Source organism: Callospermophilus lateralis, unplaced genomic scaffold (genome assembly GCF_048772815.1).
Source record: "Callospermophilus lateralis isolate mCalLat2 unplaced genomic scaffold, mCalLat2.hap1 Scaffold_45, whole genome shotgun sequence".
NCBI lineage: Eukaryota > Metazoa > Chordata > Mammalia > Rodentia > Sciuridae > Callospermophilus > Callospermophilus lateralis.
The window spans coordinates 10,357,574-10,370,129 of NW_027514398.1; positions in this window are offsets into that span (position 1 = coordinate 10,357,574).

The following is a 12,556-nucleotide window of genomic DNA, read 5'->3' on the forward strand; positions in this document are numbered from 1 at the left end:
GCTAAGCTTCATGATGTATCTCCCAGTGCAATCGGGTTTGTACATATCCCAACATAGACCTTATATACCAGATTCCCAGAAAAAAGCAAAGAAATGATTAAAGGAGTCCATCATAACTCTGTAAATTGTCATTTATTTGCAGTTATATCTTAGGCTCTATTGATGGCTGACTTGGCTATAAGAAAATAAATGAGTGTTATAAAATGTGATTTTTCAATACAAAGATTTGTATTTAATAGTAGTTGATGCTTTTCATCCTTGAGATTAGGGCACATCTTTGAAAGAAAAACGTACCTCTTCATCATAGCTTCAAAGTTGCACTATAAATATAAAGGTCCAGTTTACAATATATACAGTAATTAGCAATTAGACAAAAGTTAGAGATTTAAACATATACATACTTCCTTCACGTCAGGCATGGTCAATAATCTCTCTTTTTTTTTAAAGAATTTCATTTAAAATTTAATAAAATTATAGATCACAAAAAAGCTAATTAAAGTAGAAATAATGGCCACTGTGTCACAGCTGTTGTTACAGGGAAAGAAAAACAAAGTGAATTATCCTAATGTTTAAATACATTTTACATTGTCCTACTAAAAATTGTAAATTTAATTTTTTTTTCACATCTTCATACATGCATTTTGTGTAATGAAGACCATCTCCTTCCACTATCCTTGCTATTCCCCTCAGTAATCTCTTAGGACTTTCCCTAGGGAGCTTTTGGTAACACTGCTGCAAAATTCAGGCACATACAGTTAACACTTCATCTGACTGATGTATTTGTTTAGTCCAAGAACTGGTTTAATAGATTTTTCCCAGTGAATTTCCTGCCAGGACTGTGTGCCCACCTTAATGATGGTCTTCAGATAAGGAGATGTTTCTGAGGGTCACACCCAGGGAGAGCCCTTTGAGAAAAGTCATTCATTATCTGAATTTGCTTTGTTTGTGTTACTCTTCTTCCCCTTCAGTGACCCATTGAAGGTGTAAACATACACCCACACATAGCAGTTTTCAGACTGTCAACTAGCTAGCAAATAACAGAAGAAAGAAAGTCTAATGCAAAGAATATGCCAGAAGATAATTGAAATTCACATGGAATGGCAAGTGAATATGTGTGATATTATTTGGTCCCTTGTAATCTATTTGTAAAGGGATAAAAAAGGAGAAATGCAAATAAAAATAAAATTAGTTAATTTTTGGCTTGAACACTCCCAAAAGCTCATATCTTGCAATAAGTAATAGGTTTGCAATAAAATTTAACTAATCAGTGTTTCCTAGTACTCTATTCAACTGGTCTTCCTTCTATTTATTCATATTTTGTTTTATTAGAGCTTTATAGATATACCTAAAGGTGAAATTCACTGTGGTGTATTCATACATGTGCATAAGATAGTTTAATCAATTGCATTCCATCATGCTTCTCTTCCTCTTTTCCTGTTCCTTCTCCCTTTCTCTCAATCCTCACAATTTTTTTAATGTCTTCAGTTTCACTGTAATATGCAAGTAAATATATTCTGATAATATTTTGGTTTTGTTTATTTGAAATGGCACTTATTTCAACCAATAGGTGCTTTTCCTCAAATTAAAATACTTGGGAAACACTTCTTTGTTCAGAATTCAAGGTCAGGATTCCAACATATTAGAATAGAGCCAAATACAGAAGCATTAGCCTACATCTCTCCAAGCTTCTAAAATCCAGACATATCCAAAGAGCATAATGTTGGGTTTCATATGGATGTCATATTTGAGCATTCACTTTTTGTTTTTCCTGTCACTTGTTATAGCTCAGTATTCATGAGTGTTAACCACAATGTATTCACCATTCCAAAACTAATCCCTTCCTTCTCTTCAGGCAGCTTTGGAATGCAGCCTTTCTGAGCCAAAGGGAGCTCAGGAAATGAAAAATAAAAAAAAATATTTTTCTCTAATTGGTGATCTTAAAAAAAATTATTCTACAAGTGGTAAGCAAATTGTTTAATGACAAATCACTTCTAGTTATTTTTAAACTTGTTTATATTATTTCTGACAGGAATATTTTTTTTTCTTTTATTGAGATCATTTTGTCCACTTCCATTTGGCTCCTGGTTTTGTACTAGCCATTATCAATAAACCATTTGGGAGAGAAAAGAGAAAGATAACTTATCCTGGGTAGAAAACCTCATGCTATCCTATTCAAACATATACATGTACCCCAGCAACAGAGTCTCAGTGAAGAGATTTACTATTCGTTACACTAACTAGAGTCTGTAAGAAAAGATGGAAATTACTTTTATTTTGTTTTCTTGCTTTATTAAGCATCTTTAACTCTACTAAATTCTGTACTGCCACACTGTATTATTATGTTACAAATTATTTCATTATTCTTAAATTGTAAATTGCTGTCAATTTGAACCAGATACTGGCATATTTGGGGAGGGGAGGAATTTCTCTCTACCTTTTAAATTGTTAGGAATCATTTACTTGGTTACTTGACAGACCTCCCTGGTAGCACATGTTCTATTTTAAAACATTTTTAAAATCAAAAATTTTTTTTCATAGCTTCTAAAAATATTTTCTAAAGATATTCTCCTATGATTAAAGTGAAATTAAAAAAATGTTGTAAAGTTTATCAAAACCTGCCTTCTTCATTTTTCATCTTTGAAAATGGGAAATTTTACCATTTTGCCTTAATAAACAGCCCAAAGGACCTGGAAATGATACAGGAAAAAAATTAAAATTCAGTTGTCCTGGATTAGACAGACTGACTATAATTCCTGGATTTTATTTAGGATTTCTGGCTCTCTCTCCAACTAGCCTCACATACATTCATATATCACAGAACAACACAGTGTACACAGAAATTGAGTCTCCCCTCACCTTGCCCTCCAAACCAATCCTCACTGTTATCAAGGAAATGAACATCTAGAAACTTAACCTCAAAGTCCAAAGGAACACGCTGATTCTATTTTGATTATTGAATGAATCTTTCAGAGGTTCTTTAATCCAAAGGTCATGTTTATTTGCTACAGAGCCAAGTGGTTTAGGACACTAATGCAAATGAGTTTGCAGTGCGCAGACCCAGGACTGGAATGCCAGGTAGGCTTTCTGTGTGAAGAATGTGAAGTTCCAGCTGGAGGAGGCCACTGCTTTTAGAATGCGACCCAAGATTTTCTTCCCTTTATTCTGTTCCCTTTCTTTCTTTCTTCTTCTTAAAATGTATACTTTGTAGAAAATGCTGACCAAAGTCAAGAAGCTTGTCACTGTTTCCCTGAACCTCAGCACCAAGTAGTCAGCATGCTACATTTATCATTCTACCATCTTTGGATTTGCATACTTGCTTTTGTTGTTTTCTTCATTAACCATTTTTCATACAGTGTTGTGTCATAATCATTTCCCACTGTATGAAAACATTCCCAGTTTATGGATGTACCGTGTATTCAATCGTTCCCCTGCCTTCTTCTATTTGGGACATCTTGTTTCTTCATAGATTTCTATTCTCAGAAACATCTTTGCTCATATCTTTCTATGCAATTTTGATTTCTTCCCTATTATATATTCTAGTAGCAGTCCTATTGGGTCAAAAATATGAAAAAGTTTTCAATTTCCTGGTACAAATAACCATATTGTTTGTAAAAAGATTTATATCTTTATATTTGCAAACACCTTAATATCCCCATCTTCAATATATGAGAATTCTTGCTTCTTTTTTTGCCACAATGGCATTAGAAAACATATTTCTTCATATTAAGATATTGGTATAAATGTCATCACATCATTATTATTATAATTCTCGCTGACTTTTTACTACAAGTAAGGTTGCATACCTCATATGTTAAGAAGGCATACCATTTTCTCTACTGAAAACTGCTTTTTCATGGCTTTTCCTCATTTAACTTTTGAGGTTTTAATGCATTTCCTATCATTCTCTGCAAGCACAATATTCAGTAAGCAAATTAACTGTTTCTTATCAAAATGTATTGCACATGTTTTTCCAGATTCTTTAGCTATGACTGTGATTATTTTTAGGGACATTTTTATGTAATGAATGCTATCATTCTTTTGTAGCTTTCTTCATTATTTTTCTTGTTGTTCATTCTCTGCACCATTGCATGCTAAAAGTAAGAAAGGCTGTGACTCACTACCACCAAAATCTGCAGGGAAAGTTTATCAGTAAATAAGTATGTTTCTTCTGTCTAAATAATCCTTAGCTGGGTGTTTGCAGTCCACCCCTCAAGTGCATATGCTGAAACTTGGTCACCAATATGATCATTATTACCAAACACAGTAACAACAAATTTTTACTGGTAAGTCAATATAGTGGTGAGGCCCAGTGCTAAGAACTTTGCCTGAGTTAATTCCTTTAATTCTGACAGCAAACTGTATGAGGAATTTTATAAGAGACAATAATACATTTTAAGCACTTTTTAATAACAGTGCCCAAGATAGAGTGGATCCTCAATAAATGTTAGTTGTTATTACTGCTTTTATTGTCATTATTTTTTTGGCAGTGGCCCAGAAGTCCTAGGCACTTTCAGCAAGGTTAAAACTGTGCAATGTCTTATGTACTTCATTGATGCTTATTTAGAGTGGCATGTGATCAAATAAAAGAAGAATTTAGAGGATAGGGATCCAGTGGGGCCTCTAGCCATCTGTTCCAAATGCTGTCTCTCTGGTTCAGATGCCCCAAACTGTCTTTCTGTCAGAAGATGATTGGATTCTGTGCTTATATAATAATTCATTGATAATTTGTGTGATGCATTGTTTTCCACCACTAATTCTCACTCTCTCAATCTGACCATGTGAGGAAGCATTTGGTAGGTATTTATCTATCTAGAGCTTGTTGGTGAAAGACAACAGACTAGTTTGGCCTCTGCAAGATCAGAGCCTGGCCCATGGACTTCACCAGAATCCTCCAGAAGTCAGCAGGTATATTATGCATGGCTACACAAAGAGGTTGCTCAACAGTTCACATATTTTCCATTGCTTTTTAAACGCCTATATATAATTCTGCTAACAAAACAGGCTCAAAACTTTTTAACAAAGCCTTAAAACTTAGACTATAAACTGCTTTAATAATTTATGTAAAGAGCTTCAGGACATTTTTCAGAGGATGATTATTAAAATCATCTTAATATGAAATATTATTTGGGCAGAAAATAGAAAAACTAAATGTATGGTTTACACAGTCTTAATATAAGAAGGGAAACATTCGGAGGCCTAAAGGTTTGATTAGAAATAGAATACAAAAATATGTAACAATAATTCACTAGTATATGGAATTGGATACTATAAGCAACTTAATAATTTTTAATTTGAACTGGTCTTTAATGAGTAAAATTTCTAAAGTTAGGGTCTCAGTAGATATGCCATTCATCAAATAGTTTTTTATGTGCCACCATGCAAGGTACCCAGGAAAGATGTATAGATGTGTAATCTAAACAAAGATTTAGGACAGTAAGGTGGAGAATGACAAGCCTCTATGGGAGCTCAGAAGGAGTCTAATTTAGAATTGTTTGGAAAATGCAAAGCAGTGTTCCGTACAATAAGGATTTGGCATATTCACACATTCAAGAGATGTAGGGGTTTCAATATTGCCGTCCACGTTGTTTTTCATCTTTTAATAATTTTTCTTCTGAATATAAAGCCTTAACTTCTGGGTGTTGATAGCATGGAAAAGATAATGAGCACAAAGAAAACAAACTCATTCATACTCTCAAACTCCTTCTGCCTCACACCCACTATCTGTTTTCTTTCAGCTCTTTTCATGCATCTTTATGTGTATCTTTTTCTTTAGGAAAATGAAATTATATGGTAAGAACACATTGCTTGTTGTCAATGTTTATTGCAGTCATTAAATATGTTTAACAGCAACAATCCTTTCAAAAGGCTTAGTTGTATCCACAAGGCTTTAAGAGTCAGTAGTTCTGGGTGCTAGATCTTTTCCCACAATCTATCAGCTGTGCAACTTTGAAAAAAATATCTTAGATGTCCTGACATCCAGTGACTTTGTTTGCAAAATGAAGATAAAAATAGCTAGCATTTATTGAAGAAGCATGACTCAAAGCATTTTCTGTAAGTCATCTTACTAAATCTTCCCAGGATTTCATTTCAGGTAGACATTATATTTTTATGTTTAAAGAATGTAAGTACACACAATATTGGCTTTTGTTGTGATTTGTCCAAGATTTCACACTTGGCTACGAGTCAAGATTTAAGCACAGGTAGTCTGACCCCTCTACCCCCACAATAACATCTAAATGGTGCTTTCTCAAGTTTCTTAAGGCAGGAGATTGAACCCATCATTTGTTAACTCATTTTCTATTCTAGGATCTATGATAAATTAACTGTGAAATGAACATTTCCCTTATATGAATTTCTTTTTTTTAGTTGTAGTTCGACACAATATCTTTATTTTATTTATTGTTACGTGATGCTGAGGATCAAACCCAGCACCTTGCACGTGCTAGGCAAGTGCTCTACTGCAGAGCCACAACTCCAGCCCCTTATATGAATTTCTTAATTGAAAAATTTTCAAATCCTCAAAGAAAATTTTTCTTTCTCTGCATGATTTTATTTTGGGAATTATAAATTCCTTATACCTGAATGGGCCACTCTGTGGTTCTTTGCCTAGGAACAGCTGGCTTCATGTCAAATCTTACTTTTTCCAAGCACTTTCACATGGATTGTCAAGTTTGACCATGAAAAAAAATTTATAGAACCTGAATTGGCAAGGACCATTCATAGAACTCACCATCTAGGAGACAGTGGCCCAATTTACAGCTAGTAAATTATTCTGTCAGTACTTCCTAGACTCACATATAAAGATTTCTCATTCAGGCAAGTTTTCCAAGCTCAAAAATATAATGCTAGGCAGTGCTATGTACTATTTTAGATTAGGTGGTTTTAAAAGACCTCTCTGAATAACTAGGAAGGATCTTTGAAAAGAACCTTAAATCTTGAGTAGAAGCCAAAAATGTAAATGTCAGAGCAAAAGAGTGTTCCTGGTAAATGAACAGTGAGTGCAAAGTCCTCCAAGCTGAGGAAAATGTATGTGAGTAAAATAAAAGAAAAGAAAAAAAGGCAATAGGACTATAGCAGAACAAGTCAGAAAAACAGTGAAAGACTTTGAGTAGAGGAGAACTGAGGGTTAGGTAATAGAAGAATTGAATGGCCACAATAAGAAATTTGGAAATTATTCCAGTTTCTAGGGGAAGGCAATGGGGGATCTAAGTAGAGAAAGGGAAGATTTGGTGAGTGCTATAAAAGGAGATCAGACTGCATGGCAGCAAAGTAGAAGCAGAAAGGCATTTAGGTAGTTACTAGGCCACATCAATTACAGTGAATGGAGGCTGTAAGGGGGTAGTGTTGAAAACAGCAGTAACTTGTCTTCATCCTGTACAAATATTTCCTTTTCATGTCAGAAAAAACACTTTCCCGTCTCCTCTTGCAACTGACCTAATTCTCCAACTCTGGATTCCATCTCTTCTTCCTCATTTGCATTTAATGTTAGTATTTTCTCCTTCTGATTCCAAACCACCTTCCTCTCATCAGGAGGATCAGGATAAGGATAGGCAAGCATAGAATATAGCTGCTCTTTCTGATAATACCAAGTAATGTGTGGATCCCAGCAGACCCTCTGAATCTAAGCTCACCCACTACTCCAAGCTCTGGCTTCCCTGCTTGAAGGGTTAAAATACAGACAGAACCCAAAAGGGGCAGATGTGTGCACAACCACAAGCATATTTTACATGTTTGGCTATTACCAGAAAACAACTATAATTGCAGAAAAGTTTAGACATCTTCCCTTTATCAACTATCTCAAACATCATCACTGTATCTCTATTTATTCTGCATTTTTTTCACAAGAGCTTATCTACCTGAGTTATATTTAAATACAAAATTGTGTTCTTGAGGATTTCCAGTGACCTTAGAAATTTGCATTACCTTGGGTTTAGTCTGGGCATGAAACTTTCTATTTTGACTCTAGCTAGCATTTAGTTTGGTGACCTATGTATTTCACTATCTTCCTCTTTTGCTCTTCTATGATAAACAGAAGATATTTTGTATGTCAACAGCTTACTGTTTATGGAAAGGAACCTGACAGCTATGATTAATGAAGTAAAGTCTCCATGCTCCAGGGCTGGCAATAATGGCTTGCATTTTCCAGTTGTGAAAAGTTTCCTCCTGCAGGCAGTTAAAGAAACGTGTTTCCTGAATGTCTTCTCTGGCTTTTATCTTTGCCCAACTCTCATCAAAAGACCAAGCAACAGAAATACTCTACTCAATTTTCAAAATGTACCCTTTGCTGGCAGCTATACTGGGTCAACCACTGATTCTTTCCACAAAATTCTACTACAGATATAATTATAAAGTGCATAAAACCTAGTGGGTTTGCTTTGCTCAGAATTTTACTTTACTTACCTATCAAATGTCAGTCCTGCTCCAGTTCCCTCATCTCCTTGCCTCCACCAAGATCTTTCTCTCTTGTTCTCTCTTCCTTCTCTTTGCAGTATGGTTTCACTTTTAGAAGTGTGGGAAATAGAGGCAGAACCCAATTCATACTGCTCTTCTACAATTTATTAGCTGGGATATACAATCAAACTGTGTAACTCCTCAGTCTCAGTTCCACTGCCACAGCAGTAAATATGACACATAATGTGCTAGGTTCTTATGAGGATTGTATAAGCCCATGTGGGGCAAGGGCTGATCATAATACAGAGCAAAACTATCACTATTTTCATACTATGTAGCAGTGTGTAGCTCATCAAGAGAATTCTTTTTTTAAGAAGAGATATTTTGTGTGTTCTTAAGTTGAAACGAGAAACATCATATTTTGAATTTAGATATTCCATGTATTTCCTATAAATTAGTCAGACTTCACCTCCCCATTCTCAGCTGGTTCCTCAGAAGCCAAAGATGTGTTCATTCCCATTCACACAAGAGTAGTTCCTACATATAAGTTTACTTCCCAAACATGTTCTCCCTATTTGGAGCAAGACAGGGAATGCTACAGCAGGCAATAACAGAAAATTTGCTCTTTCTCCATTTCCAAATGTTAACCATTGTTTCACAGGTGAGTCACATAGAAGAAACTTAGGAATTTCTGCATATAGACTGCAACAGTGGAAAACTCCCCAAACCTAGCAAAACCTTACGAGTTAAAGAGAATAAGAATATTAATATCTAATATTTATTGAGCACTAGCCACTTATTAGATCCTGGGTATCTGGAAATGTCCACTTTTATTTTCTCCCATAAAATGAAAGGCCAGACCTCAACTGTGGTGACCATCTTAGAGCGATCTCCTTATGGAGAGCATTAGGGTGACATGAAACTCTTTATGTAACTTCTGTTATGAGATTTGTTGCCCCTAGCTGCCTGGTAGAAATCTATAGTTCACAGCCAGAGATTTCCAGAGATGATTGGGCTGATCCAAGTCCTGTTTCAGGACTGATATAAATGGCAGTCTTCACTAAGAGTACCTTGAGACATTTGCCTGTATTCATGAAGATTTCATAAAAGAGAAGTCAGCTTGACAATTCTTGAATGTACCGGCTCCTCTACCTGGGCTGCAAAGGAAGAGGCCTTGGCTCATTTGAATGAGGACTTAGGATAAGGCATGTGGTCTTTTTAACATGCCCAGGAAAGATTTGAATCTGTACCCTCTTTAATACAAAAACAGACAATCTGACCCAATGAATGGGCATATAACTAGCTATAAATACAAGAAACTAATAAGTATATTTCATTTCTAAACTAATGGCATCTTGGTCACTTGAAAACTTCAAAAACAGAACAATTTTTAACTATTTGGCTCAAATAAAACTTATTCAGGCATAGAAATTGGCAAAGGTTATACTAATGATAAATACTTATCCCATAATCACATTTTCCATAAACCCTCCAATTTCCAAGAGTTTAACCAGATTTTCCCATTTCCTCTGTTAAAAATCTTACCATTACCAAAACCTGGAACTACCACTTTTGCCTTTAAATAACTGTTTAAAAACTACTTTTCCAATGAATTATTCATTCAGACACTGAACACCTACTATGTACAGTTGCTCAACTATGTACAGGTGGACCTTGTTTCTTCTGATCCTTCCTATAACACAACTGCATGATCATGTGTCATGCAGAAGATAAAACAAGAATAAAATATACTATTTAATATGTGTCAGGTATAATTTCTAAGCATGTCACATATATTAAACACAGACACAGGTAGTCCATAGCAATCCTTTTCAAGTTTTGCTTATAAGCTGCTCAACTATCTGTCTAGAATATCAACTCTTCCTTATTGCTCTTCCTGATCTGCTTCCCTGCCACAATTGCATCTCTGGCTACTAGCCTCTCCTAATCTGGTCCATTCTGCCCTATGATGGAAACATAATTCTGGAAGGACCCAAACATCCTTCAACTAGGATTTCAGGAGTACATAAAAAAAGATTTCTGTCAGTGATTCCAGGAGCTAAATAAAACAAACTTTGAATTAAACTGAGAAAGAAATAAGAATAAATTAGCAAGTGACTCAAATTCCCAGGATTGAGCCAACCAACTTGAGAGGGAAACTGAAGATTTTAACATTATGTTAACCTCTGACAGGCTGAAATAGCAATAAAACCATATTTGTAATTTCAGACCTAGATACAGTTTTGGCCCTGCTAGCTACATAACCTGAGAACATCAGAGTTAGAAGTTACCTCAACAAATGGAGAAGCTGAGGCCTAAAGTGGTAGAAAAACTTATGCCAGTTCTTACAAATCCTTACTACAACGAATAGGTCAAATGATACTGACCAAACTACACTGTTTTATTGAGTGCATGCACAAATACAGTATACATATCAACAAATCCCACCATTATGTACTACTATAATACACCAATAACAAATATGGAGAAAAAAGGAGTAGGCCAGGTGCAGTGATACATACTTTAATCTAAGCATCTTGGGGAGCTGAGACAGGAGTATTATTGCAAGTTTGAGTCCAGTCTGAGTCAAGTAGCCAGACCCTGTCTCAAAATAAAATGTTAAAAGGGGTCTTCTGGGATATAGCTCAGTGGTAGAGTGTACCTGGGTTTGATCCCTAATATCACAGGAGAGGGAGGGGGGCAGGGAAGATGTGTCACAGAATCAACAAACCCAGACAGAGGACCAGGTGGACCTTGTTCCTTCTGATCCTTCCTATAACACAACTGCCCTGTCATGTGATTACACAAGAAAAATAATAGTATGGACATAATAAATCTTCCCATTCACAAACACATGGACATGAATTCCCTAATTTATGAAGCATTCCTTTTCTTCTCAGAGACTGCATTCATGTGTTGGAAAGTTCAAATTATAAGAAATTGTTTACATTTTATTACAAATTTATAAGTGACAAAAATATGAAAACTTTTAATATTTATGGGGTATTGTGAAAAGTTTTAATACATACATGTGTTATATAATATTTAAATACATTGAAATGTGTTGATACCTCTATATGTTATATACTATTTAAATAAGTTAAATACAATTATCTCCTCCAACATTTGTCATTTCTTTATGGTGAAAAAAACCAAAATTCTCTCTTATACCTTTTTGAAACTCATAGTACATTATTGTTCTCTTCAGTTGCCCTACTCTGCATTAGCACACCAGAAGTACTTACTCCTGTATAACTCTAACATGGTACCCATTGATCAACTTTTCCCCAACCTCCTTCCCCACAATTCTCCCCAGAGTCCAGTAACCACCACTCCTCCATCAACTTGTACATGTAAGGCAAGCACTCTACCAACTGAGCTATATCCCCAGGTCCCCAAACAACCATTCCAACGTCCAATAACATTTCTCCTGTTTTCTTTAGAAGTTTCATAGTTTCCACTCTTACATTTAAGTCTTTAATTCATTTAAGTTGACTTTTGTACCTTTTGACAGCTGGGGGTCTAGTTTCATCCTTTTGCATGTGGATATCCAATATTCACAGCACCATTTGTTAAAAAGTCCATCCTACCTCCAGCAGGTAGGATATTTTCTGCAACTTTTTCTAAAATGAGTTGACTATTGATGTGTAGGTTTATGTCTAGGCTTTCTGTCCTAAGTGTTCTAAGTGTCTGTTTTTATGCCAATAACATGCTGCTGACATTACTAAGCTTTTTAGTACATTTTGAAGTTGAGTAATACGCTGCCTCCTGCACTGTTCTTTTTGCTCAAGATGGCTTTGAAGTTTCAGGTTTTGCTGTGGTTTCATACAAATTTTAGGAATTTTTCCAAGTTCTGTAAAGAACATCACTGATGTTTTATTATAGGGATTGTACTCAATCTGTGGATTTTTTGGGGGTGGTATTGACATAATAATTCTTCCCATTCACAAACATGGGGTAACTTTCCATTTGCTTGTGTCCTCTTCAATTTCTTTTATTTTGTTGAGGTTGTTGGTGTTTTATATTTTGAGATGAAATCACTCTTATCTTTCATCATTCATGGACTCACAGCCCCTACCCCTCCCTTTTCCAGACTAAGTTAATCAAGTATCCAGTAGCTCCTTTGGCCAGGCTCAATATCCCAAGTTCCTCCAACTTTTCCTCA